This window comes from Dermochelys coriacea, chromosome 14, assembly GCF_009764565.3.
Source record: "Dermochelys coriacea isolate rDerCor1 chromosome 14, rDerCor1.pri.v4, whole genome shotgun sequence".
NCBI lineage: Eukaryota > Metazoa > Chordata > Testudines > Dermochelyidae > Dermochelys > Dermochelys coriacea.
In genome coordinates, this window is record NC_050081.1 from 11,373,650 (window position 1) to 11,399,471 (window position 25,822).

The 25,822-nt window shown below is 41.3% G+C and overlaps 1 long non-coding RNA gene across 1 annotated transcript in view; it reads left to right on the forward strand.

The window, feature by feature from the left end:
• LOC119843131 overlaps window positions 1–17,138 on the forward strand; it is a 59,051-nt gene extending 41,913 nt beyond the window's left edge. Inside the window, exon 3 of the long non-coding RNA XR_005288867.2 lies at window positions 16,164–17,138. This is a non-coding gene — a long non-coding RNA (uncharacterized LOC119843131). The remainder of the gene's footprint in view (window positions 1–16,163) is intronic.
• Window positions 17,139–25,822: the final 8,684 nt, after the last annotated feature.

Genomic DNA, 25,822 nt, shown 5'->3' on the forward strand with positions numbered 1-25,822 from the left:
AAATTGAAAAGTTTTTTCCCCCCAATTCTCAGCGATGCAAGCTCAACCCACAGTCTGAGAATCAAGATTCTTGCAAGGTTCTACAGATTATGCCCTCATAATTACACCTGTACAGTTCCATTGCTTTCAAATTATGCCTGTTGCCTTTGATGGATTTGCACAGGTTTAAGTGATTGGAACACAGTAAATGACTCTCTGGTTCTCCCACCCACGCAACACAAAACAAAGCCTATGTTTAGAAACAGACCAATTGCCACATCTTTAAATCAGGACTTATAATGCAATCACACAAACACAGCTACTATCCATAAAATAATAAACCTCTTCTATGGGCAGGGAGTGATGGGGAAAGGCCTTTTAACTTATCTCATCAGTTTGTTTTGCTTTGCCTTCTCAGAGCCTGCTTCCCTGAAGTGACCCTCTGGCTGCAGGACTCCATGGAAACAGAAAGCACAGACCACAGCAATGATATATTTCTATTGTCTGAGACATGGAGAATAGTGCTATGGGGTGGACATTAAGCCATCACTGTGGATAGAAAATGGGAACACATTTTTATGACTTTGGAATCAGGTTGCACTTTCATAAGTTCATAGTGCACACTGACAACAAAAGCAATTTACCCCCCTGGGAACCTGATAGCTCTTCAGGTCCAAGCTGGGTCTATTCTCTTCTGAAAGCCTCCAGTGAAAGTTGGAACAGGGCTTTACCCATTATCATCTGGGCCCACCCAGAACCAACTTCTCTTAGATTCCCTTGTTCATCTTTTTCCTGCAAATGAATGAGTTGCAGAGTTTTCTTTGGGGGGTACTTAGTTCCTGTCTCCTCGATAACAGACTGATTTCATAGCCCTTTCCATGTTATTGGAATTAACAGAACCTCTCCAAGAAAGCTCACTGCTCCGTCACAGGCAGAACAAGCATGGCCATTTTCCAGAAAACAAACTTGTGCAACATAAATAATTGTCAATTTCTTTCAAAGAATATGAACATCTTCCTAACTCCACAGCCTTATGAGGATAGGTCTGACCAGAGAAGATCAGATTTAAACCAGAATGAAATAGTATGATATTACAACAGCGTCAGTGACACTGAGCTTGAACATGCCTTTATGGATTCTCTAAGAACTGAATTCTGCATCCTTGGGTGTGGAGGGACCTGCCTGACGTAAAACTTCTGTTGCATTCCCACATGGTAAAAGTGGGGAGAGTGACAAGATTTTGGAAGTCCATACATCCCCTACACACCAAGGAGGCCAGTTCTCTGCACCCTCTGAGTGCACCCCATCATTCCCCCCACAGACTGACAGTTACTTGTCCAAAGGGTTTCATGTAACCTTAAGACTAATGATGAACAGATTAAAAACCAAAAAGCAGGATCTATTTGTGAATTATTTGTTCTGCAAAAGAGGGGCTAACTTTAGATCTATAGCTCTTTCACTGTACAGATGGACAAAGGAAAGCACAGAAAGTATAAATAACTTTTCAAAGTCCCCACAAAAGTCTGAAGTACACTGCGAGCTGAGACTAGCATTCCTGCCACTCAGTCCTCTGGTCCAACTACCTGTCAATGTCTTTGCCAGCTTGACTAACTTTCCACTGCTTTCACACCTTCACATGAGACCTGCAATAGCTCTTTCTCCTTACACTGGTTTTTACGTATCACCTGCTTTTCTAAGTGATTATTCTGTTGACTAGCGAGTATAAAACAACCATCTAAAGCATGAAGATGGAAGAGCATGGAAAATTTATGTGTTTAAAATGCATTTAGTGTGGTGTCTCTTCATTCCTTTAATGGACCGGGTGGTCATGCCTGTAACTTGGGGAGAGTTTAGTGCCCAACCAATTAATTCACTTGATACATCTGCTAAACCATCACATCAGCCATTTTGATTTGGAAAATTATTTTCAGTAAGATCTTTGAGCTCTTACCAGCCATTACTTTAAAGGGGTTCACTGCACATAACTTCTGTAGAGAGCATCCAAGCCAGCAGTAAATGCATTCTTCTAATTGGTTTGCTAAATGTGGCTTTGTGCAGAATTTGTTTAAGCAAGCAACACCAAAATTGCAAAGGCCTTTCAACTTTTTGTTCAGAAGATGATGAATCCCTGGTTTTCTGTCTTCCGAAAGGGAATACAAAAACACAGGCTGATCTGTTTGGGTTTATCTACAGTGGCTCAGAGGTTTGTCCTGGCTGCCAGCTTGCTAATATTGTGGCACCTTAGAGACTAACAAATTTATTTGAGCATAAGCTTTCGTGAGCTACAGCTCACTTCATCGGAGGGAGCTGTAGCTCACGAAAGCTTATGCTCAAATAAATTTGTTAGTCTCTAAGGTGCCACAAGTACTCCTTTTCTTTTTGCGAATACAGACTAACACGGCTGCTACTCTGAAACCTTGCTAATACTGTGAGTGTTAAAAAATGCTTATCTCATAAGCAATGCAAATGGGAACCCAACCTGCTATTTCAATGGGTAGATGGTACAATTTTCTTTGACAGGAATGTTGGCAAGGTGTCCAGCTCCCAAATTTAATCTGATTAACTTTTTTATTTTTATTATAACATCCATCAGCTATTGACAAATCTATTGGCCTTCCAAATTAAGGAGTAAAATAAAATACCAGCTCCTCTAATGGATGATACAGGGTGCAAGCCTTACCTTACTGTCCCTTTGCCCTCACCCAACAATTCCTTTCTTGATCACAGGCCAAATATTGAAATATACAAAAAATTCTTAATTAGAGGACTATCCTAATTAATCATGAAAGGCTAGATGGTAGCATTGTGGTTCTTGGTTAGAAGCTTTTAGTCACACTCCCCTTGAAGAAAGAACATTTTGTTTTGTTTCATTAAGAAGATGCAGTGATTCAAACTTCGAGAGTGTGAGAGTGCATTACACACTTTGCTGCTTTAGACAGAACTGGCCCCACCTGTTTAGAATTAACCTGCTCAAGTACCTCATCACACTCACATACATCAGATGACTTATTTTGTCATGGTCCAATCCTCTTTTCCTTCTCCAACACTGAGCCCACTTTTTAATTCAGCCGTTGCCAGGCATAGCTGCCATTCTTACCTAATGCTGGTACCACTTTTAGATTCAGCTCAGGATGCAAGCCTGCTAGTTGCTTTCCTGACACACATCACTTGTGGTGACATACACAAATCCTTCCAGAGTCCAGGGAGACCTGATCTTAGGCTGCACTGAAATAATTTATAGAGAATCACTGAGAGCTGATTGAGAAAGGGACTGAATTGAACCCCAAAAGGGCGTTTAGAATTCATAAGCAATGAATTCTGTGCTGAATTCTTTTGAACAAATATGCCTTTCCCTAGCAGAAACCACGGGCTCTGCCCACATCTGCTGCCTTCAGTATTTCTATTCATAGCTTGTACAACTGGGAAATGCAGAAAATCTTGTTTACATGGCCAGAGGCTAAGATAAGGTCAGTTACTCAGCCAGAAACATCCAGACCTTGGAAATGCTCTTATTCTTCCTATTATTGTTTCAATGTTCCACTTTTCTTGTGGTATTAAATCCCACTCTGTCTACTGCTCTGGGAGCAATCGGTCAGGATGGAGGAAGTAGTCTGTCACAATGGCAGCCCTAGGTGGGAAGTGTTCCCATCTTCAGAGGTACCCAGGCAGGGTTCAGCTTTGGCTACTCTTACTCATGGAGTGAGTCACCAGTCAGCATGGCAAAAGATAGCCAAATCTGGTTCATTATTAGCCAAGCATTTTGCATCTGTCCCTCATGATCTCTCTTCCTAATTATGATAAATCCTTCTGAAATTAGCTTTATTGTGCCAATGCCTTAGACATTCCCTCTTCCTGTTTCCCCTCCCGGGTAGACAATTCTCCTTCAATGTTAGGAATTACTATTTAATAACTCAGCTATGTAACTTAGATTGGGACCATGTGCATGTTAATATTAAGATAAACAGATCCCTTTCCAGCAATACCATGAAATTTACAGACGAACATTAAGTCAACAATAGCGGCAGAACCATGGAGAGGTTATTTTCCTTCATGCTGCTGCATGTAGGGGAGATGTCTTGGCTCAAGTGCACTTTGTAATTTAAGAAAAGGATTATGAGTCCAAGCAATAGCAGTACTAAGCAATTAATGAAATTGCTCTTTTGGGAGGGCTCAGTGTACTCTCTTAAATATGTTGAAAATTACCCACAATTCCTGAAGGGCTCTACTTGGAACAAAAGCCAGAATTAAACCCTGAACTTAATATAATAATGTGGAATAAATCTTGAGGCTGCTAGTCAGCAAGTTCCCTCTACTTCTTGCTTTAAGTTATCATTCTACTTGCTGCATACATCTCTCTATTGCTGCACAACTCATCGGGGGATTATGGATATAACATTTCATTTTAATATTTTATTTCTGCTAATATTTATTTCAAATGTAATATGTTCAAATATCACCCTCTCCCTGGGTGATGGAAGACAAGGCAGAACTGGGCTGTAGAAAATACATAATCCCATTCAAAGTTGCCAAGTAAAGCTGTGAACCAGCCTTTGTGTTGTTCCAAGCAACAATGGCTCATGTCACTGGCCTACACATCTACAGGAAGAGGGGACAGATCTAAATCAGGTTTCAGAGTAGCTGCCGTGTTAGTCTGTATTCGCAAAAAAGAAAAGTAGTACTCGTGGCACCTTAGAGACTAACAAATTTATTTGAGCATAAGCTTTCGTGAGCTTATATTATATTATATTAATGCATCCGATGAAGTGAGCTGTAGTTCACGAAAGCTTATGCTCAAATAAATTTGTTAGTCTCTAAGGTGCCACATGTACGCCTTTTTTTAGATCTAAATCAGTAGCTCAAGCTTTCCATACTACTGTACCTCTTTCAGCAGTCTAATTTCTCTTGTGTACCCCAACTTTCACCTCACTTAAAAACTTCTTGCTTACAAAATCAGACATTAAACATACAGAAGTGTCACCACACAATAGTACCAAAAATTGCATATGTTTTCATTTTTACCACATAATTATAAAATAAATCAATTGGAATAGAAATATTGTACTTACATTTCAGTGTATAGTATATAGAGCTGTATAAAAAAATCATTGTCTGCATGAAATTTTAGTTTGTACAGACTTCACTAGTGCTTTTCATGTAGCTTGTAAAACTAGACAAATATCTAGATGAGTTGATGTACCCCCTGGAAGACCGCTGTGCACCCCCAGGAATACATGTACCCCTGGTTGAGAACCACTGATTCAAAGAATCTCTTCTCGGGGAACACTGAGGCGACAGCCACAGTTCTGCAGCATCATCCCAACTCCCTGGAGAACTGCTTCAGTGGTGTTTGAGGAGGGAATGGAGCAAAAACCAGCTGCTTCCCCTAACTAAGCTTGTAGATTTTGATTCCAGAATCTATCAAGAGTTGATGCTGTGTTGGGCCCACCATTCCTCCCAACCCCTCCCCAGAGGCTGTTCCGGGGCGGTCAACAGGGGTAGTCAACCCAGAGGCAGTTGCAGGGGGAGTCAACCATGAGCAGCATAACTCCTGTTGACATTATGCTGTCTGGTGGACAACGCAAGCACTTAAATATTACCTTATAACATGGGTTACAGACATTATAGGTGAGATTAATGCAGGCAGAATTTTACAAGCATTCAGTAACATCTAAACACAAAGCACATTTTTGTAATTCCGATACCTCTATTAACAATACTAACAGACAGGTGAGCCAGGCTAATTCCAGCTATTTATTTGTCAGTGTGCCCTTGAGATAAGGCAGGGGCTAGGCATGAGCTGGCACCTAGTTTGCGAGCATCACATATTCTCAGCAGATCATGGTAAGGTCAAGTTAGTTAAAGATGGAAAACAAAACTGGGATCATTGAGTCCATCCCACTGCATATGCAGCATGTAGTACCCTTATAAATAACATATCAGATAATAAACAGGTACTCAACACTCAGCCATTGTAAACACTGGTTCAGATTACTCAGTGTTTGCAGAGATCACCCAGAGTTATTTACTAATGAGTTAGAACAAGCATTGTTAATTGTTAAGCAATAAACTAAACTCCAGGTGAGATCACATTTTAAAATATAACAGATTTATTTGGGCGTAAGCTTTTGTGGGTAAAAAAAACCCACTTCTTCAGATGCAGGGAGTGAAAATTACAGATACAGGCATAGATATATTGGCACTCCATGCATCTGAAGAAGTGGGTTTTTTATTCACGAAAGCTTATGCCCAAATAAATCTGTTAGTCTTTAAGGTGCCACTGGACTCCACATTGTTTTTGTGGATACAGACTAACACGGCTACCCCTCTGATATTTTAAAATATGACAGACTAATCATTAATTACAATTAATTTAATCACTGAAACTCATGACCAAAATACAGATGATAATAGATACTTAGTTTCCCTTCATAGTGAAAAAAAATAGTACCTAATATTTGATGATCAATATTTTTTGTTGCTCCCCATTTCTTAATAGTTACCATAATCAAATCTGGAGAATTTGTATATTTGAGCTAGTAATTCAAGGCTGTGAATATGTCTGCAAAGTCTGACAAGTGATCAGAGAGTATAACCATGATTATTTCAAACCTCATTTATCCAGAACTCCCCATTGATACAGGGCCATCTATCTACATTCTTATTCTGCACCTTTCATTATGGTATTTGAGTGCCTAAAACAGGGTCACATTCAGAGCTGGGTAAATACTGCAAAAAAATTTTTCCCATGAATATTCCAGTGAATTCTAAAGTGAATTCATTTAACAGCATTTGTTTTCATAGAACATTTGTGTATTACATTTTGTTCACATGAAAGTTCATTGAAAGCAGATGCACAAGCTTTTGAGTGCCAGTCAGTCTCCTTTCCAATGCATTAAAAAAAATAAAAAGATTCTGAGTTAAGGTTTGAGAATCCTTTGGAGTTTCCATCTATTCAGCAATTCGGCCCTGATCAAAAGCCCATTGAAGTCCATGGAAAAGCTCCCATTTGTCCTCAAGCTTATTAATAATTTCACAGTTTGTCTGAACTTTATTTCTTGACTTATGAACAGAGAGAAGTGTGCTTGTACTTCTCACACCAATGCAAGTCAAGAGTAACTACTGAAGTCAGCGGAGTCATACCAATATAAATCTGGTGTCAGAGAGAGGAAAATTGGGCCTTTTGTGTCTATGGTGATTTTACTAAATTAACCAGCAGATTTTTTACACCATTGACCACAACCTGACGTTCACTCATCTGTAGAAGAAACAGAAGTGGGGGAAAAAAGATGTAACACCTCATTTACCCAAAATTTGATATTAATTTGTATAGTAAGAGGCAAAAGGAGCCCTTCCAATGCAGATAAAGTTGCAGTGTTACATCATGATGGCTTCATACACCACTCATTGTAATTTATTTTTAAACAGTTTAATGGAGTGTATTGATTTTACATTCCTGCATTTGTACCACTTCCATGTGACAAAGTTGTTGAGTGTTTGACTTCAGCTGATGAACAAAGGAAAGACTGCTAACATTACTGGCTAACAGAATGCTGTGAGACATATCTGTGATTGGATGATAACACTGCAGCTCCCATTGGCTTCAGTGGGAATTGTAGACATGTGTCAAGTGGCAGAACTTAGCTCTGTAGCCTGAAGAAATGCCATTACCTGAATGGTGAGTGCAAACAGTAATGCCTTGGAACTAGAAGCAGAAAGGAAGTTTACTTAAACTAGAGGCCAAGAGGGAGAGAAGGCAACTGATCCTCATCTGGAAGGCAAGACATGGAAAGATGTGCAACCAGTGATCATTCTGTGACATGCCTCCACTTTGACAATAAAGACATCACCACTAGAACTTCCAGGATGCAGTTTGCTTGCCTTGAGAAAAACTATTCTACGCAATGACAACTTCCTCACTAGGGGAAACCATCCCAGACTATGTTTGCATCCTTATTGTTACCTATATTTCTTGATTAATTTAGTTCAGCGATAGCACCAGTTAGGCTTTCCCAGTTCCCATCACCACCTGGAATGCTAAAGGAGCCAGGCATCTGAACAAGTGGTGTTAGTTGGGTTTCTATGATAGAGAGAGCTCCACTCTATAAACTAGGGTGAAATTATCTTATAGTATTTCAGACTGTGACCTTTACAGAATACAGCCCCAAATGATTTTCAGTCAGTGCCTGCTCTGCTTGATGTAGAAACCCATTTTGAAGGTAAAAAGGCCAGTGCATTGAGGCAACTCATTATCCACTATTCTGCTCTCTCTTGATAGATAACATTTCTGACCTTTGCTACAGAAATAGGTTGGGGTGTGCAGCAGAAGTTCATTTTGAGTGACACCATCAATGCTTACTCTTCCAGAGACAGGATACGCGTGGGTGCAGAAAATGCAATCAACAATCCAAGCAACGTTGCTCACTGAAAATGAGTGGGGAAAATTTGTGATTCTCCCATTTCAGTAGGCAGGGCTAAACCCTTGAAAATCTGGCCCTGTGAGTTTCCTGGCAATATCAACGGGTCTAGGAAAAAACCATGCAGTTCTGTCTAATGAAGCAAGAGCTATTTGGGAATGAAAATAATGAGAGTTGCTGGGTACTAAGCACTGACCGGATTTTAGGTGCTGAAATGGAAACTGAACTCTTTGAAAAGCTAGCCCCAGTTAAGGATAGTGAGTATTTGAAATTATTTGTCATTATTAAATGAAGGAAATTCAGTATGCGAAAGTACTCGTGCTAATGGGCTCACAAGAAATGTACTAACTATGTTAATGTTCAGAAGGACCTTATTTGGAAAAATCAGTCTGAAGCCTAATGATCAGTTCTTGATTTCATTCATTTTGTTAATTTTAATTCTAAGGTCATTTGATGTGGTGTTAAGGATGGTGATCTGTTTTGGTTTGCCCCAGATTTTTTTTTTGCCTGGTAGGGCAGATAAATGAAATGTAAAAGTCTGAGCAATCCATTTTGCCAAGATTCACAGATTACCAACAATATGAGTCTACACTTAGGAGAGTCAGATGTATACACATTCGCCAGTGTTCAGCTATTTCTGCTGAAGCTCCAGTTAGTCTATGCAGCTCATCAAAGGCATCTCTGGAGCACTGTTGGTCATCAGTACATTTGCAATCTCCATTAAAAAAAAGAATTTCACTGCATTGTAAGCCCATGCATGGGTCAAGAAAAGTAAACACAATTCAATTGGGACACCATGCTGATGTCCAAAGTTGGTATAGTCAACATTGCTGAGATCTGAGTAACTGCTTTCCTTGTATTTGAAGCTTTTTCATTAATGATTTTGAAGGTCGTCAAACAGAGTAATATACAGTGACGCCGTCAGGAGCAGTAATAGAATCAATAAGCTAAGGATCCTTGCTACTAATAAGGTCTTTGGCCTTTGGAAATAATTATTTATAATCACTCTGTGATGTTTGTGCTATCTGACTTCAGGGAGCATTGGCACAGAGTATGCTGGGTGCAAGTCTCAACTACCATAAATGGGTATAGCTCCACTGACGTTACAATTTCCAGTGACACAGAAATCAATGGGTCTTTTGCACCCACTTACACCACCTGAAGAGCTGGACACTTATGCTCTCATTAGGCCATTGTTTAGCACACTGTCCCATTGGTCCATTGTTAGTACATTCTATTTCACTGGTAAACAAACAAACACAAACACCCCATTACCACCACAAAATTCCCCCTTTCACCATCTCATTCTATTCAATTCTAGCTCCTGGAGAGGAAAAGCTGGCGGAGTTTACCGCCCAAGTGGTGAAGCTATGAGCTACCAACTGTTTCATTCCAATAAGAACATAAGAACAGCCAGACTTGGTCAGACCAAAGGTCCATCCAGCCCAATGTCCTGTCCTCTGACAGTGGCCAATGCCAGGTGCCCCAGAGGGAGTGAACAGACAGGTTATCATCAAGTGATCCAGGTCCTGTCACCCAATCCCAGCTTCTGACATCTGATGGTCCCCTTCACTTCCCCAGCATCAGGGGGCAAGTGGCACTGAACAGAGAGGGCAATAAACTGAAGAATAACTTTTTCTTTAAAAAAGTTATTTAAAAAAAACAAATCCTTAATGCCAACAAGACCCATTGTAGCTGCCCTCCACCAGATAGCAATTGGCTGCTCACTAAGCACAGTTAATTATAGCATCTCTGCCAGTTTTTAATTACACAGATAAAAACCATTAAGTCAGTCACCATTCAGTACTGCATAATTCATACAAGTTCATTTTTCTTATGAACACTGCATTTTTATCTGCTGACTACGACACTGCTTTGAGTCCAATCTCTTTAGAAAGGATTGATAAGCCAGCAGCTATTTTGCGGAACTTTAACAGCTAAACATTCACTTGCTCACTAGGATAAGTGGATCCATGACGATGTTGCCCATAGCCAGACAGCTCCAGCACGATCACTTCCAAGCATTTAGGAACACAGGATTCATTTTCTTAAGTCATTTATTCTTAGAAATACTTCAGAAAATTCCAACCCCCCCCATCCCACCTGTTGTCATGGTGAACTTGCCAAAAACTCTTCTCTATAGAGATGCATGGATTAGTTGTGCAGTCACCACATTATCCCATGGGACCTCAGAGTATTTCTTTCCCAATGAGTTCACCCTGTTTTCCTTCCTGTCCGTGGAGTCACTTATAGAGAAAGACCAACAGAATAAGACAGAAGGATTTTGGTGACCGCAGCATGCTCCGGGAAAACCGACACACGGACATCATACGCTTGTATGCATCAAAATCACTTAACTTTTAGCCAGATGCGTGTGAGGTGCAACATTCAGTCTCATATCTAGATTCTGAACAGGCCAAAATTCAGGAACTGTTATTTAAAGGCCCATGATAGACACTTAGCCATAACTGAGAGCCGCATCCAGGGTTCGGGGCAGGCCTATCTCTAGTTTTTTCTGTATCCATTTTGGCTTAAATATGAGTAAAATGAAGCAACAAGAACTATGAAGCCCCGTTTTTTCCTTTGGCCTCTTTTTTTGTTCTGTTCCTGCTGCTGCTCACTCGTTTTCATCTCTGTGGGCTGGAGACAGTCACAACATCAAATGGATCAGATTCAATGGCTGATTGATATAAAATGGAAGGAACCAAGGTAAAATTCAAATGGGGAGGGCAAACTTTTTGGCCCGAGGGCCACATCTAGGAATAGAAATTGTATGGTGGGCCATGAATACTCACTCAAAATTGGGGTTGGGTTGCTGGAGGGGGTGAGGCTCTGATTGGGGGTACAAGTTATAGGGTGGGTTTGGGGATGAGGAGTTTGAAGTGTAGGAGAGTGCTCCGGGCTGGGACCGAGGGGTTCGGAGGATGGGAAGGGGATCAGGGTTGGGGGGAAGGGGTTTGGGGCACGGGGGAGGCTCAGGGGTGCAGGCTCTGAGCGGCGCTTACCTCAATTGGCTCCCGGAAGCAGCGGTATGTTCCTTCTCCAGTTCCGATGCAGAAGCGTGGCCAGGCAGCTCTGCACGCTACCCTGTCCAAAGCCACCACCCCTGCAGCCCCCATTGGCTCTGGTTCCCAGCCAATGGGTGCTGTGGGGGCAGCATTTGGGATGGGGAGCAGCATGCAGAGTGGAGCCCCCTGGCTGCCCCGATGTATAGGAGCAGGAGGGGGGCTATACCACTGCTTCCAGGAGCCGCATGGAGCAGTCCCTGAGCCTGCTCTCCATCTGGAGCCCTGGACAGGGGCCATGCTGCTGCTTCTGGGAGCTGTGTGGTGCAGCCCCTGATCCTGGTTCCTGGCTGGAGCACTGGAGCAGGGCAAGCCCCAGACCCCATTCCCCAGCTGGATCTTGAGGGCTGGCTAAATCATATAACAAAAGTCCACCCCCTCCAAGATATACCAGTCCAAAGAGACAAACATACAAAATCCACAGAGTCTACATCCCAGTCACTAGTGGGGCCCAGCTGCTCTGTCCTGAGAGTCTGGTCTCTCTTTTACTCGACTCTCTTATAAAGCCCTCTGGCTCAGTTTTCAGCCCTTCCCAGCTTCTTTTCCGTCTCTCCCCATCAATCCCCCTGGGCTCTGTTGGGTCACTCCCTGCTCTTTTGCTGAGCAGCAATTACAGGACTTCCTTTTCTCCCCTCTCTCCCCCTAAGACAACTTTTTCCCCTGGAAAGAGAACATTTTACTTTCCCCCAAGGCCTCTTATTTTTCCCGAAGAAGTCTAGTTACATGACCTTACTCCATCTTACCACCGGGGAGTGAACTAATTGTGTCACAGGTGGGGCTGAGGTTTACTTCTTCTTAAAGGGCCACCAAGTAACCCTCCCATTTATGACACCCTTTACAACTAGGAAAAGCTCCCAGTCAACATCCTTCAAGTCTTTCTTCAATGTTCACCTCCACCAGGACACATACAGAAAGCTGCAACCTCATGATGTGTAGACCCATGGCAAATTATGATCGCTGCTATTGACTGGGTCCCTCCCTCAACTGTGGCCCATTCATCGACCAGTGATGCCTTATCTTTTAGGCTCTAAACGTTTTGTGGGAGACGCTGTTTATTATGTTTTAAGTACCTAGCACAATGGGACACAACTCGTTTTTGAATTTAGGTGCTACTGAAATATAGAAATTAAATAATAATAAATCTAAGGCTCTGGGAGCAGAAGAGTCACAGAGTGCTCATTGAAGTCAACTGGAGAACTCTCTCTTTGCATACAAAGACAATGTATGGGACTCAGTACACTTCTCTAGGCAGCATAATGCCTGCGTTTGACAGTTAACACCCTATGACTCTAGAGCAAGAAAAACAAGCCAGCCCCAACCACATCTGAAGGTAGTTTACAAACATGATTCTAAGATGCACTTGGCTGCAGTGTGGACTGGGCTTTGCTGTGGGGGCGGGGGAAACATACCTGGAGCTGTGATAAAGAGGTAGCAAATCCCTCCTTTTTTTACTGGCTGGTGTTCAAAGACTCATTAGGCCTGAGAATGAAATACAGCATCTTGATTTCAAAATACTTTATCATACAAAGTATTTCTCAAGCCAACTCATTAGCAGTCTTACAAGGAGAGGCAAAGTTATCCAACATATTCCCAACAGTTACCTCATGCTTAGGAAGAGCAGCAGTTGAGGTAAATTACTGCTTTTTTGTATGTGGTAATGATGCTGCCAAAAAGGAGGATGTATTTTATTACCTACAATTCCTCCAGGATTTTTTGCGGATCATCTTTCTGCTGCGTAGATGCCAATCAAAGCTACTAGAGGGACCTGTTAACAATGACTTTTTAAAAGTAACATGGTTTTGGTGTGTGAGTCGTATAAGAAATTAGCATTTTTGTGGAGTTCATTTTCATGTAATAAATCCACTGCCATGACAGAACTTGCTGCCACTACAAACTTCATTTCTTCTTTCCAGTGTTGCAAGATGGCTAAATCATGAAGGCCATTTTTTTTTAGAGAGAGAGTTCTGGGATGTGCTAGTCATCTAGTACACAGTGATTTAGGAACGAGACCATGAGATTACAACCTGATTACAAGAGAAATGAATTTTCCAAACTAGCCCTTGGAATAGTGGTCTGAGATCTTCCAGCAGTTAAAACTAATGACAAATTGATTCACTCTTACCTAAGGGGTTTTTAGAACTGTTAAGAAGATACATACTCTGGTGCCACCTGCTACTCCCATGGCTGTCGCTGTAAGAAAAATGGATTTCCTACATAGGGCTTCCCAGACTGTGATACATGTACTTCTGGTGCTACATGAGCTTGATGTTTTACCAAAAAGAAAAGGTGTACTTGTGGCACCTTAAAGACTAACAAATTTATTTGAGCATAAGCTTTCGTGAGCTACAGCTCACTTCATCGGATGCATCACGATGCTTATGCTCAAATAAATTTGTTAGTCTCTAAGGTGCCACAAGTACTCCTTTTTTTTTTGCGAATACAGACTAACACGGCTGCTACTCTGAAACCTGATGTTTTACCGATTCACTTCACAATCATTATTTAAGTAGGTGGAGTCTGGAACAGTGCCCTAGCCATAATGTCTTAACAGGCTATATACCAGATTTAAAATACTTTGGTTCTCAGGGTAGAACCTCAGATCTTACCTTGGGAGCACTGATTCTGCATCTCAGCCTTCTGAGGTAAATCAGTTTAGTTTTCTGCAGTTTACTAAGTGCGAGTCCTATGGACAAGAGATGAAAAACCATGAGTCTATCTTCTCAACAGGGACCTTAAAAACAGTCCTTTTCATAATAGTTCTGTTTGCCTCAGTCTTTGGCCAAAAGTTCCCCTCTGCCCATTGTTGTTCAATGTGCTTTGAACTCCAAAATGCTGCCCACGTCTCCAGGCATCACAGCACTTAATTGAAGTTAAGAATAAAGAACATATAAATCACCATACTGGGTCAGAACAATGGTCCATCTAGCCCGCCAGCATCCTGTCTTTTGAGAGTGGCAAGTGCTGGGTGCTTCAGCTGCAATGAACAGAACAGGGCAATTATTGAATGATCCACCGTCTGATGTCCAGTTCCAGCTTCCAGCAGTCAGAGATTTAGGGATGTCCAGAGCATGGGGTTGTGTCCCTGACCATCTTGGCTAATATCCATTGATGGACCTATCCTCCATGAATTTATCTACTTTTTTTTTTAACGCAGTTATATTTTTGGCCTTCGGAACATCCCCTGGCAATGAGTTCCACTGGTTGACTATGCATTGTGTGAAGAAGTACTTCCTTATATTCGTTTTAAACCTGCTGCCTATTAATTTCATTGGGTGACCCCTGGTTTTTGTGTTATGTGAAGGGGCAAATAACATTTCCCTACTCACTTTCTCCAAACCATTCATGATTTTATGGACCTCTATCATAGATAACTAAGGGGAGCTATTTTCTAAACTGAAGGGTTCCAAGATTTTTAATCTCTCCTCATATGGAAGCAGTTCCATCCCCCAATCATTTTTGTTGCCCATCTCCTTTTCCAATTCCAATACATCTTTTCTTGAGGTGGTGCAACCATGCATGCAGTATTCAAGAAGTGGGCATACAATGGATTTATATAGGGGTGTTAGGATATTTTCTCACTTATTATCGATCACTTTGCTAATGGTTCCTTACATGCTATTAGCTTTTTTGACTATCATTGCCTATTGAGCAGATGTTTTCAGAGAACTATCCATGATGACTCCAAGATCTCTTTCTTGAGATGTAACAGCTAATTTAGACTCCATCATTTTGTAAGTATAGTTAGGATTTTTTTTCCCACTGTACATTACTTTGCACTTATCAACATTGAATTTCATCTGTCATTTTGTTGCCCAGTCACCCAGTTTTGTGTGATCCCTTTGTAATTTTTCACACGCAGCTTGAGACTTAACTATCTTGAGTAATTGTCTGCAAATGTTGTCACCTCACTGTTTACCCCCTTTTCCAATCATTTATGAATATGTTGAACAGCACTGGTCCCAATACAGATCTTTGGGGAACCCCGCTATATTCCACTTTCCATTGTGAAGACTATTTCTACCCTTTGTTTCTCATCGTTTAGCCAGTTTCTGATCCTTGAGAGGACCTTCCCTCATGTTGTGTGTATACGGTTAGAAGCACATTAGAATGAAAGGGACTCTATAAAATGAAAGCTATCACAAAATTATTTTCTGTTCATGCAGCAGTCCAAGCTATAAGAAAAAAATACTATCCTGCAATGTCCCCAAAGGATTGTAATATGATTGTGGTATTAGGCCATTATTTTCACCTCCTTGCAATTGCGCAAATGAATTGGCCATAGACATTTTACTGCCTTTGATTAGCGCCTCACCAGCCCATATGAAAATGCCATAAAATATGACAGAAGGATTATGGTAGAACTGGTAAAAAGTATAAAAAGACAGCAGCTATAACAAAGAACCTTACAGTGCTGTAGTTATGGCAAGAGGCTAAAAAAAATGAGGTTTGTATTCATTAGAAGATAAGTGATAATGCAGGGTCATAATTGAATTGTATAATATACTGAGGTTTATAGACAAGGTTGATTTAGTGAAACCCTCTGAAGTCATGACAGGCAAAGGAAATGCTCACTAAATAGGTGGACAAGCTAATACAATTAATTCATGTTATCTTTATGTGAGAGGCCTAGTCTCCTGGTTGGAAGTTCTATTATATTAAAGTGTTTACATCTTCTCTGTTAAAGAGAAACATTCTTCTGTTTCAGAATGAAGTTAAGAGCCGAGGTCTTTGCCAGTGGAGCTCAGAGGAGTCAGACTGCTTTAAGCTAATGGGATGAATGTCATCTAGAGATCATGAGCTGCTCAGCATCCTTCAAGAAACAGAAGAATGGCTGGCAGAGATTAGCTGCTCACCTGACCATCCCTCACTGGTTCTCAGCACGACAACTGCGCGTTGCCAATTTAGAAGATGTCCTTGTACCAGAGCTCATATCCAGCTGTGTTTGCTCACGTTCTGTCCCCTAACAATGTTCCTCTGAACTCTGAAATATAGAAAAACATTCAGTTTTTCAAATGCATGAGAAGTGTTGACCTTGGTTTATCATCCCATTGATAATCTAACTGAATTATAGATTCTGTTCTGAAGAATCCGTCCTATTGTAACTGTCTTGCAAAGTGCAAAGAGCAGCATTATATTATATGCTTATCTTTCTGAAACATATGGGTAAGAGGTAGTTCAACAATTCAGATCAAGTACTTCACATCCCAGCCTCTGGAATGCTTTCAAGCATTGTGCAGTGTTTTGCCAAGTGCAAAAGCAGGTTTTTGTTGGCTGGAGTCAGCGGATGCCTTTGGATGTTTTACAATGAATGCCTCTCTTAAAATTGTGCAGGGTCAGGGTAAAAACCTCACAGCCTATCCTCACAGCCATCCTAACCTCACAGCCCTGTCAACATTTGCAGAATGGTGCAAATTCCTGGTAATACATCTTGAGAAGCCGTAAAGAAATAGGTTGTGAAGAAATGATGCGGAAATGCCACAAGTATGAGACACATCCAGCTGTATGGGCGCATCCACCCGGTATATTGACAGGGCAGGCGTTTTTCTTTTTTCCCTGTACCTTAGTCATGAGCAAATCCATATTTCTTGCCATTCTCTGGCCTTTAGCCTAGCATGTTATTTTACACCTCATAAAACGTTTTATTAATAAAACTACAAAATAAAAAATAATTGTCAATGTCCTTCCCTGCTGTTGTAGATCAGGGATGAAGCAGCTCTGAGTGTATTGTTTTGAGCTGCTGGCTCTCCAAGACCTGTCGATTGAATTTCCAAAGAAACTACACTCAGCATCTCTCTCTGCAGTGGTAGTAGGATTACGAGAATGCCTTTGGCCTTGTCTACACTAGAAAGGGTTTGCCAGTTCAGCTATTCCAGTATGGATTTGCTGGCAAACAATCCCAGTTGAGACAAAGTTTATACTGGCAAATGAATGTTTATGCCTGCATAGCTTATACCAGTTCCCTGTACAAAATAAGGTATACGAGCCCAAGGACTTTTTTTTTGCCAGTATAACTGCATCTATACCAGGGCTTTTGCTGTCACAACTGTGTCAGTTAGGGCTGTGATTTTTTTTCACAATTCTAACCAATATAGCTATAACTAAAAATGTTTAAGTGTAGGCCAGACCTTAGTCACATTCAGTTAAAATGTAGTCCCCTTTGAATTCATGAAATAGCACTAACAGTGGGTCTAGATCTTGTGCGTTACTATTGTTTAACATATCGCCAATTGCTTGACTACACACTCGTAAAAATGTTCAAGACGTCAAATAATCAAGTTTAGCCAAATTGCCTAAAGACAAAGCAGTACAATACAGAAAGGGAGGAGTTAATACCATACCTGTCCTCACAAGAAGCACTTCTCTCACATGCCAGTTCACCTTACACACAAGCTGTGCTTCTCAGGTGTGTATGTCTGAGACTACATATATTTATAGCAGACCTGTTTACAGGCTAAAAAGCACTCTGTATGTCACCCAGGACTAATATTCACCAATCCGCTTTTTTTTTTGGTCTTGTTTTCCTCACATCAGTCAGTACCTTCCTTTATTTTGGATACTACATTCCAGGCACTAGTTGCCTGGGAAAGTATCTCCCAGCTTGTACCGGGACATGGTATGAATGTATCTTGTCTTTGACAAATTTTGTACTTTCCAGTGCCAAAGCTGACTTTAACTTTGCAAAGTGTTATGGGATACTTAGCATGGGTGAACAGAATTATGGGAAGAGCAGAATACATTCAGTTAACATAACTTCCCAACTCCTATATACAGTATTAATATTATATGCATCATACCTATTCATGTGATGTGCCTATTTGTGTAACATATATATGTGCTGGTTAATAGTTATAGACTTAAATTAGGACACTTCAGCAGGCTTTTTATCCTGAACCCGAATGCCTTGCCCAACAGAAAAAAGAAAAGGAATACTTGTGGCACCTTAGAGACTAACAAATTTATTTGAGCATAAGCTTTCGTGAGCTTGAGCTGTAGCTCACGAAAGCTTATGCTCAAATAAATTTGTTAGTCTCTAAGGTGCCACAAATACTCCTTTTCTTTTTGCGGATACAGACTTAACACGGCTGCTACTCTGAAACTTGCCCATCAGAGGATCTCAATGTTTGTGATGCTTTGTGTTGCCTGCTTCAGGCACCTGCCTAAGAAATGGTCCTAGTTTCTTATTTGTTTTTTTCTGTCTCCTTGGACAGTTCCTCCCAAAAGTGGTGATGAAGTGGACGTTGCTATGGGACAATCCAACTGCCGTTAGTCACCACATGTTATTGCTGATGACCACTGTGGTCCATCAACCACAGTGGTCCATCTCACTCATGCCACAGATGCTGAGAACATCTCGGCTTATCTAAGTAACAGATGGTTGGGCATTCATTGGCATATAGGCATCAACAGTGTAGCCCTGCCTGTCTGAGGAGTCATTTAGTCTATAGTAGCTCGTAGCTGAGGTTAAGAATAAAACCTCCACTGGAAATGGAAAAAGGAGAGTGAACCAAACAGGGCTATTTCACAGAAGGTATTTAAAGTTAGCCAAATGAGTTAGGGAGACTTACAGTAGCTTTTCAGGATTTCATGAAATTAGCGGTTAAAAAGACCTACAGTATTACATCATCTAGTACACCTCGATTACCAACACAAGATTCGTCCTAACAATGCCTTTTCTGTGTCACAGACTTTAGAAAACAGGTGTAATACTTAGCTACCTCCCAGTGCTGTGTTGAACCTTAATTCATGCTTGTAAAGCACTTTCAGATCCTCAGACGAAAGATGTTCCAGGAATGCAGAAAATTATTAATAATAAATGCCTTAGTTACCCTGTTGGTTGGGTGAAAGAGCAGCACTCGTGTTCTCCAGAGGGAACTGTGGCCCGGACAGTGGGAAGGGAAGAGTGGATAAAAAGAACCCATCTCAATAAAAAAATCATAAATATTAGGCATGTCCAGGGATATTCCACTTGACAGTAGGGTTGGCTATTCTCAATGGAATGGCAGGGTGTTTAACACAATATTAAAGCTCCTTTAAAGGATGTATGCTGCAAATTTATAGATTCCAAGCTCAGAAGGCACCACTGTGATCATCTAGCAGATCTTTCACAAAACCATCCAGTCCTGATTTAAAAATTGTCTATGTTGGAGAATTCACCACGACCCTTGGTAAGTTGTTCCAATGGTTAATTACTCATTGTTTAGATGGTAAATTAGATTCAGTGAATATCCAAAGGAAGTTATTAAGATTGAGTTATAATTTTTGCAGCTATTTATATGATAGATATAAATGAAACCTACTCTCTGCAATATGTTCAGATGCAGGTTCATCCTGACATTTCACTTGAGGCCTGAGAACAACAAAATCATCATCACTACAAGAAGGATGTGGAAAAATTGGAAAGAGTCCAGCAGAGGGCAACAAAAATGATTAGGGGGCTGGAGCACATGATTTATGAGGAGAGGCTGAGGGAACTGGGATTGTTTAGTCTGCAGAAGATAAGAGTGAGGGGGGACTTGATAGCTACTTTCAACTACCTGAAAGGGGGTTCCAAAGAGGATGGATCTAGACTGTTCTCTGTGGTAGCAGATGTCAGAACAAGGAGTAATGGTCTCAAGTTGCAGTGGGGGAGGTTTAGGTTGTATATTAGGAAAAACTATTCCACTAGGAGGGTGGTGAAACACTGGAATGCGTTACCTAGGGAGGTGGTGGAATCTCCTTCCTTAGAAGTTTTTAAGCTCATGCTTGACAAAGCCCTGTCTGGGATGATTTAGTTGGGGATAGGTCCTGCTTTGAGCAGGGAGTTGGACTAGATGACCTCCTGAGGTCCTTTCCAACCCTGATATTCTATGATTCTATGATATAATAATTCCTGATTGGCATCAAATCATTGTTCCTGATTAAAATAATGCATTCCAGTCGGCTATTTGGGCACCCAATCTGCCTGGGAGCCCATACCTATGCCTGAAAAGACAAAATAACATGAAAAGACCATGACAGACCTTCAGTCCAGTCGGAATGCACCAAAATAAACCATTCCCAGTAAGAGGACAAAGGGCTTGACTACTGGGTGTTACAGCGGAGGTCTTTCTCTCCATGCAATTGTACTACTTATAATCCACAGGTATGCCTGAGCATGAGGAATATATTTACCAAAAAAAAAAGGGCAGAAAAGCAAACATGAAACTATTGTAAATTAAAGATCAGTTGCAAAGGTTTTGTTATAAACCCAGATTAGCTAATTTAAGGATAGGGGAGGATGCTATTGAGAAGAAAACTTAACTTCTGTGTCTTATGCAGTATTCTTTCAGTGATCTATGTCTCTGCATTAAGTGGAGATATAGCATAGGCCCCAATATATTTGCACTGTTCTAACTGTCATCTTGGAAGGTATTGATAAGAGAAGAGGGAGTAATCACAGGTCTAGCAGAGTCATACGCTCACCAAAGCTCTGATCCAGCAAAGCTCTTAAGCAGTGGAAGGAGATATGGGGTACTGGTTAGGGCATTGACCAAGGACTTGGGAGACCCAGGTTCAATTCCCTACTCTACCACAGATTTCCTTAGTGGCTGCTTCAGTTCTTGATCTGTAAAATAGGGACAATAGTCCTTCCTTATGTCACAGGGTTGTTGTAAGGTGCCCAGATACCATGATAATAGGCCCATGGAAGTACTTTTGATAGATAGAAGCATGTGCTTTAGGAATGTGAATGATTCACTTATTTATTCACATACTAACTGATTTAACCGTCCCGGATGACTCACATGCTTAAACTTACACATGTACTTAAGTGCTCTGCTGATTTGGAGCCTGAAGGCCCAATCCTCCAGACAGACACTTATATGATCTCACTGTGTACGGAATGCCCCTAAGAATAGGTTTTGAATGTTCAGGCCCTTGAGGTGCCATTTAGGCTGAAATTGCTGCCCAAGTGGCATGCTCGACGTTTAGGGAAGAGGGAAGGCCTTTGCAGAAGTAACCTACCTCCAGCATTCAATGATTCACAAATAATCCACTGAGTGGCATTTGTTTGCTTACGATACCCTTTGGATATTTTCAAACACCAAATAGAGATACAAGCAACAGGATGGGTTTGTGAATTATTCACAAAGCCAAAATTCAACAATTTTTGCACATTCACAGCATACTATTCAACCAGTTATACTCATAATTACTCAGTAATTAGTATTTTCTTTAGCCAATGAACAAACTGAGACAGAGGTTGAATGACTTGCCTAAGGTCACAGTGGAAAGAGATGGAAACAGAATCCCAAAATCTTGGCTTCCAGTCTGGTGCCTCCAAACCACTAGATGCTGCTATTTTTCAATTTCTAGGTTGCCAGTCAAACAATTGCTTAGAAGGACTAATAAATATGTTTGTTCTGCAATCTCTAAAGTTTTAGGGCTTGACTACATGAACAATTCATTTGTGGCAAACTGGGATGTGAATCTATCCACTGGCCTGCCGTGGATTAACTGTTCACATGGACCCTGCTGACACATATTGACGGTTTGTTAGTGTGATTTGATCTAGTCTGCTCTGAAACAGGAGTAGATCAAAGTGCATAAATGAACTGTGAATTAATGAATTAATGCACATCACCAGGGCCAACCCAGACAGTTGGTCTGCAGCTGGCTAGCATGGGGTAGATTCACAATCTAGCTTGCCGCAAACTAAATGAATGCAAGCCGTATGGCGAAAACTACACTACAGAGCCTACGCTGGCCTAGGTATGTTGACATAGTCTGTTAGTGTAGATGCAACCTACATTGACTAAATGAGTTTTTCTGCAAGTGTAGGAACACCACCTCTCAGAAACACTCTTCTGTTGGCATCCCTGTGTTTACACTGGAGTTTTATTGGCATAATTGTGTTGGTCGGGGTGTTTTTTCACATTTAAGTATAGACTAAACCTTAAATTGTATCTTTCTATATGCAAAATGTTGGGGAAAATACATTTGGAAGCACTATAAATACAATTATAAACCCACATGCATTATTACAAGTATAAATACATTGCACCTTAGTACTTGTCATTTAGCAGCAAATGGATTTCTTGCAGGATACACCATAACGAATGTGCTTCAAGCCCTAAATCTCACAAGTCTCTCAACTGCTATTTGAATGAAATAATGAAATCCGCATTTTAATTTCTAATATTTTCAATGCCTCTTCTTTCAGCTGCTTTATATCTTGGGAATGAGAAGTTGAGTACATCATTCTTTTCGCAATTGATCCTCTAGGCACATTTTACCTAAGCCTTGCCTTCTTCCTAATAGACTTGCTGTATTTTCATTTTGCATTACCAGGCTATATATTAACAATACGAACATTAACTCATGAAACCAGTTTTGAAACATATATATCAAATAAATTATTTCCAGTGCATCAAACTTCTATGCGTATTTTGGTATTTCATTCGGTGAATCGTCGATCATTTTAAGAGCCCATATTTTCTGGGTCTGAACAACCTTGGGGCAGGAATGAAATATATGGAAGTGGACTATGTAAAATAAGGGTTGAAAACAGAGAGACACAGCAAGTTTAAAACTGTTTTAAATGGCACCAGGATTCGGTGTCAAAGCACAGAGCTCAGTCCTCCAGCAGCGAGAGGGAGCAGTGCTGAGCTACCAGAAGGGCTGCTGAGCATGGGGCATTGCTATTCCTGACCCAATGAGGTGCATGGGGTGATGGGAAAGGCTGCTACACCAACACTGAGTCCAGCACACAGCATTAAACATCTGTGAGCGATACAGTTTTTCAGAACCTTTGTACACATTTCTATGTCCCTGGCCAGCCCTTGGTGCTGCTCCAGCTTTCAGTCCCCCTTCGAAGTGCAGCTCTTAACAACACTCCAGTCACCACTGTGCCTACCGGGGAACTGAAAATCCTAAAAACGGCTACTATTCACATCACTTGCGCTCACTGAATTGCAATTTAAAGCTCTTACATGCCAGCTATGCCCTGTGTCTGTCCTCATCAAGCCACTTCCCCACCCTGCTCTGCTCCCCAGGTCTCAGATCACTGCATGCTTGCGGTTTGCTCACCTTGCTGAGCACCAGGCACATTGGTCTCCACTACAGTGTAGAAGTTTTAGCTCTCATCATGTCACTCAGCAGCCTCAGCATGGGCTGAACTCAGGAAAAATGAACATCCTGCAATACTCCCTTGCACCAAAACTACACCAAGACTAAGTCAGCACTCACTTTGGCCCAGGATATCCAACACATATCGCTCACACAAAGCAAACTGTCTGATGCAAGGGCAGAGCCGTAACTAGGCATTGTAGTGCTTGGGGCAAGCAAGCATATTTGCACCCCTTGCTATATTTTTCATAATTTTTCCACCCCCTGGGTGGCTGCCCCACTCGCTCCACCCTGGTTATGGCCCTGCATGGAGATAAAGTCTGCCCTCGGTTACACAGGGGTATGTTGATGGAGTTACTCCAGATTCACACCAGTGTCACTGACTGCAGGAATGGGCCGCACACAATTTAAATGATTCAACAGCCTGTTAGTAGAAACTCTGCACTGGTACTTATCTCACATACTGTATCTTTAATTTCTAAATATTCTGCTAATTCTGATAGCATTGATGGGGAGAATGTGTTAAGAAAGGAGACAAAGTTAGTCCAATTCTAATTGTACCAGCCCTTTCGTCCTCAGTGTAAGGCAGTCTTCATTAATAGAAGTGCTTATTAAAGAGCTATGATCAGAAAAGGGAATGAGAAATGGAAAATTTAAAACAAGCTACCGGCAGGCAGATTTTTTTTTTTTTTTTTTAAAAGCAGCAGATTCTAATGCAAGTTTTGACATAGCCTATCGAGTCCCATGTGAGCGTTAACGCTAACAGATGTCCCACATTCCAAAGAAATGGCAGGTTTGGCACCCTTTCATGGTTAGCAAATTTAATGATGGTTTCAAATGCAATAATGGAGCAACCTTTCTAAGCTATAATTGGATTTGAAGTTGGCACAGGCTTCCTTTGCTCACTGTGCCATATGGAGAACTGCAGAGCAAGGTGCTGCGTATGTTCTTGCTGAATTATACAGGGTCATATCAGGGTCAGATTAAAAAATGATGAGCAGGGAGGCCGGGCCTATATAGGATGAAACATGGGGATAAGAATGGCAGTCTCCCACAACCCCAATCACCCCAACCACATATCATTTGAAATCCAGTCCGATGCAAACTTCAAATAAAAAGCTACTTTAGTTAAGAAGAGAAGTCCCAGCATGTCTGAAGAAACAGGATATTCTGGGCGTGAGACCAGGAGAGGCAAGAGAAGAGCTAGAATGCTCTGAATACAAGAACAAGTGCTGAGATACAGATGGAAGAAAGAAAGAATAGCCCCTTGAAAAATACTCCAGAGCCTGTGGAAACAGGCCCCTTCCTTTCTTTCCCAAACCTGTTCAATTACATTTCTAAAGATTTGAAACTGCCATGAGCTTTCAGAGTAGCAGCCGTGTTAGTCTGTATTCGCAAAAAGAAAAGGAGTACTTGTGGCACCTTGAGAGAATAACAAATTTATTTGAGCATAAGCTTTCGTGAGCTACAGCTCACTTCATCGGATGCATTTGGTGGAAAATACAGAGGGGAGATTGATATACACACACAGAGAACATGAAACAATGGGTTTTATCATACACACTGTAAGGAGCATGATCACTTAAGATAAGCCATCACCAGCAGCAGGGGGGGGAAAGGAGGAAAACCTTTCATGGTGACAAGCAAGGTAGGTTTCAGAGTAGCAGCCGTGTTAGTCTGTATTCGCAAAAAGAAAAGGAGTACTTGTGGCACCTTAGAGACTAACAAATTTATTAGAGCATAAGCTTTCGTGAGCTACAGCTCACTTCATCGGATGCATTTGGTGGAAAAAACAGAGGAGAGATTTATATACACACACACAGAGAACATGAAACAATGGGTTTATCATACACACTGTAAGGAGAGTGATCACTTAAGGTAAGCCATCACCAACAGCAGGGGGGGGAAAGGAGGAAAACCTTCCATGGTGACAAGCAGGTAGGCTAATTCCAGCAGTTAACAAGAATATCAGAGGAACAGTGGGGGGTGGGGGGGGCGGGAGAAATACCATGGGGAAATCTTTCCCTGTTTGCTGTAGAGGATGTTGATCAGGTGGTTCCGCAGTTTCCTTGAGAGTGTGTGGCACAAGCTGTCAGCATAGTCTGTGTGGTATGTAGATTGTAATGGATTTTTACCTTCAGTCCTTTCGGTATGATGTCCATCTGTTTGCATTTGGAGAGGAAGATGATGTCTGTCTGTATCTGTGCGAGTTTTTTCATGAAGTTGACAGATTTCCACTCTATACGGCTAAATTCAGTGCCTTGCATAATCACAGGTTTC